The sequence below is a fragment of the Suricata suricatta genome, chromosome 6, assembly GCF_006229205.1.
Source record: "Suricata suricatta isolate VVHF042 chromosome 6, meerkat_22Aug2017_6uvM2_HiC, whole genome shotgun sequence".
NCBI classification, from domain to species: domain Eukaryota; kingdom Metazoa; phylum Chordata; class Mammalia; order Carnivora; family Herpestidae; genus Suricata; species Suricata suricatta.
The window spans coordinates 114459517-114463808 of record NC_043705.1 but is presented as its reverse complement, the minus strand read 5'-3'; the positions used below and the strand labels follow the sequence as shown (position 1 = coordinate 114463808).

At 38.1% G+C, this 4292-nt stretch overlaps 1 pseudogene; it reads right to left on the bottom strand.

Annotated features, from left to right (window-relative positions):
- Positions 1 to 399: 399 nt before the first annotated feature.
- On the bottom strand, positions 400 to 846 carry LOC115293526 (annotated as a pseudogene).
- Between the last annotated feature and the right edge of the window lie 3446 nt (positions 847 to 4292).

Sequence of the window (4292 nt, the reverse complement as noted above, 5' to 3'; positions counted from 1 at the left end):
TAAATTTTATTTAATTTTAATTATTTTACATCTAAATTTAAAAGCAGATATATCTTTTTTTTAAGTGTTTTTATTTATTTTTGAGAGAGAGAAAGAGACAGCGTGAGCAGGGGAGTGTCAGAGAGAGAAGGAGTCACAGGAACTGAAAACAAGCTTCAGGCTCTGAGTTAGCTGTCAGCACAGAGCCTGACGCAGGGCTTGAAACCACAAACCGTGAGATCATGACTTGAGCTGAAGTCGGACGCTTAACCGACTGAGCCACCCAGGTGCCCCAAAGCAGATATCTCTTTAATTTATTTAAAAACTTTCATGAATGTGTGAAACAACTTAGGTATATCATTTACTTTTTTTTGGTGGGAAAATAACTTTATTTTGGGGTGTGTGGGCAGATGTCTAGTCTCAGGACTTCTGAAATTGCTTCTTGATGCCAGCAGCCTTCATGACTTTGTGAGCACATTGAAGCACACCATCTTGCTCAAGGGCTGGCACTCAACTGCTGGTACAATGTCACTGATTTGGACATCCCTGAAGCTTAGGGACAGGTGCATGGGCATGTTCTTGGATTTCTCAAAGCGATTATACTTTTGGATGTAGTGGATGGGGATGTAGTGCATCTTCATCTTGGTCACCATACCACACACTTGGATGGGGACATTACCTGGAAAGGGGCATTTCTTGTCAATAATAGGTGGCCTCAGTGGCCTTCTTGGGAGGATTGAAGCTTAGATTGGTGTTTCTGTAGTAGCATGAGAGTGTCTGCTTTCCAATTTCTCCAAGTTGGATCCTCTGATTTTGAAACATGGTTGGGCTGCTTTTGGTAGGCACATTCAGCCTGAGTTCAACCATCTTCCTGGCTGCCTGAAGAAAGGCTGTCAATTTACTTTTTGATTGTATATTATATAAAGGCTAATTTAGAGCAATTATTTCTTATGAAAATTTGGTGTCTGAATCGAGATGTGTTATATATGTAAAATATGCACTTGGTTTTGGAAACAAGACAAAAAATAATATACAATATCTCACTAATAATTCTTTTACATTGATTACATGTTGAAATGATACTATTTTACATATATTGAAGGTATTAGTTTATTTAATTTCATCTGTTTCTTTAACTTTTGTAATGTGGTTACTGGTAAATTTAAAATTACCTGTGTGGTTCACATTATATTACTATGGACAGTATTGGCATAAGCAATACATGGTATAGTATTTCTTTTTTATCTGAGTTGAAATATTATCATTTATTGTGATCCCTGATATACCTTCATTTATTTGTATTACTTTGTTATTTTGATGCTTTTTTATGATCTTATTCTCTTTTTTTGGTTTACATAAAAGTTTTAATTTTTAGCTTCTCTTTTTATGGGACAGTATTTCAGAATGAAAAAAATTCAGTTAAAGCATGGCAATATCTGAAAATAGCTGGATCTTTATGTATTCAAAGGAGAAAAAATTCTAGATAGAGAGAATGATACTTGCAAAGGGCCACACAGGGAATGTATGTAAGGTGCACTCAGAGCATTGATTTGTTGTGAAGCAGTGGGCAGTTCAGTTATAGAGGTAAGTCCTGATAAGGCCTGATTGTGAAGGTGCTGAATGCCAGGCTAAAGAGCATGGATCTTATTCTCTAGGTGATTAAAACTGGAGGTTTTTAAGAAAAGAGGGTATTTTGGAGGTTAATTTTGTTTTATTTGAATGGAGAAAAATTGGAGAGGAGATCAGTTAGGATAACATTATGATGTTCATGGTGTAGGAGGACCTGATTTCAGTTGGTGGTGGTATTAGCAATAAAACCAAGGGGCACCTGGGTGGCTCAGTCCCTTAAGCATTCAACTTGATTTTGGCTCAGGTCGTGATCTCATGGTTTGTAGGTTCGAGCCTGCATAGGGCTCTGGACTGACAGCATGGATTTTACTTGGGATTCTCTGTCTCCCTCTCTTTCTGGCCTTCCTCCCCCATTTGATTTCTTTCTCAAAGTAAATAAACTTAAAATAAAAGAATGAAAACCAAGAATGATAAAATAGTAATATCTAATACTTATGAAGTGCTTATTTTGTGTCAAGAATTGTGTTAAATATTTTTGCATGAGTCATTTTATGTAACCGTCATAATGCTTCTCTGAGGTAGGCACTATTGTCCCCATTATCGAGGTGGGGGAAACTGAAACATAAGTTGAGTATCTAGATGAGAAAAACATCTTGAAGACTTCAGACAGAGGAGAAACAATCATAGAGGTTTCCATTTGGAAATCCATTTGGTTATACCACTAATGAATATCCGTTTCTCTTTAGCATATCAGGAGATGAAGGTTGTTATTTTACACAGTTCACCAGTTGAAATTAGGTCCTCCTTATACCATGAATATCATAATGTTATCCCAACTGATCTCTCCAATTTTTCTCCACTCAAATAAGACAAAATTAGCCTTCATAAAATATCTTCTTTTTTCATAAACCTCCAGTTGCTCTTTAATTGCCTAGAGAATAAGATTAGCCTCCTCTACTAAGGTGAGAGTTGAGTAGGTATCTGAAGGAAAGGAGATAACAAGGCTTGTGGCTCTCTTGGAAGGACAGCATTCTAGGAAAAGAGAACAGCAGGTACATGAACAGGAAGGAGCAGCGTGGTTGGCATGCTTAGGAAGAGCCAAGAGCCTCAGTCCAGTGTGGACTGGGAAACATAAAGAGGAGAGCTGTGTGGGAAAGAAGTTCCGAAATGCATGTATGCCAGCTCATGTAACATCTCATGCCTTTGTGTAACCTTGGATTTTATTTTGAATGAGATGGTAAGATACAGGAGGAATTTTAATAGAGAATTGACTTAATCTGACTCCTGTTTTAGAAAAAGCACCATGGCTAGTATGTGAGATTCGATTTTATGGGACAAAGATGAAAGCCAGTTAGAAGATTACAGCAATAACCCAGGCAAGAGTTGATGCTGGCTAAGACCAGCATGATAGAGATAGAGGTGAGAAGTGTTTGCATTCTGAATATTAAAACCAACAGGATTTTCTTATGTATTGAATATGTGGTGTGAGAGTGGAGTCTAAGAGGACGTCAAGATTTTTGGCTTGAACAACTGGAATTGGCAATTTGCTAAAATAGGGAAGATTATGGTCAGAACAAATTCTGTGGGGAGGTGAAAATCAGTTCTGTTTAGAACATTTAGAGATTCCTATTAGCCACCTGTGGCAAGATGTCACTTAGACAGTAGACTATTTAAGTTTGTAGCTCAGGGTACATATTTAGGTTGGAAATATAATTTTGGTGGCATTAGTAATATAGTTGGTATATAAAGAAAGAAACTGGATGAGATCATTAGGGCATTAGTATAGACAGATAAGACCTGAGGTTTGAGCCCTGCCATGCTCTGCATCTAGCATTTGCAGGCTGGGGAGATGAGCAGAAATCAGCAAAGAGACCAAAGGCACTGCCAGTGAGGTAGAAGGAAAACCCAAAAATTTGGTGTCCTGGGTGCCAAGTGAAAAAACAGAGTTTCAAGGAGGAGAGTGTGATCGAGAATTTCAAATACTGCTGTTAGATCAGATAAGATGATTTGGGAAATAGCCATTTGATTTAGCAACCTGGAGGTCAACTAGTGACTTTAGTAAGAGTTATTTCTCTGGAGTGTTGAGGAAGGAGGATTGTATTCAGAAATTCAGAAGGGAATTTTTAGAAAGGAAGATAGTGAGTGTAGACCTTTTCTTGGGGGAGGCGTTTTGCTGTAAAAGAGCAGAAAAATGAAATGAAATCTGGGAGATACGAGGTCAGGAAGATTTTGATTCTGTTTTGTTTTTAAGAGGGAATGTAGGGTGCATGTATGCAAATGGTAGTGATCCACTGTGGCACAGGAGGGGAGATTTGCGGGAGCAGCCTCCTTGATCACTTGAGAGAGGATGGGATATTGTGCACGCGTGGAGTTGGCCTTTGGCAGAAACAGCTGTAGTAATGGGAATGGTATTAGATTTAATAAATTCATAGTATCAAATTGCTGGTAACTATTACCAAATTGCACATCAGATTGTTTCTTTAACATATTAAAAGACCCTCAAAAACCCCGAATAGCCAAAGCAATATTGAAGATGAATACCAAAACGGGGGGCATCACAATCCCAGACTATAGCCTCTACTACAAAGCTGTCTCATCATCAAGACAGTATGGTATTGGCACAAAAACAGATAAATGGACCAATGGAATAGAATAGAGAACCCAGAACTGGACCCACAAGTATATGGCCAATTAATCTTTGACAAAGCAGGGAAGAGTGTCCAATGGAAAAAAGACAGTCTCTT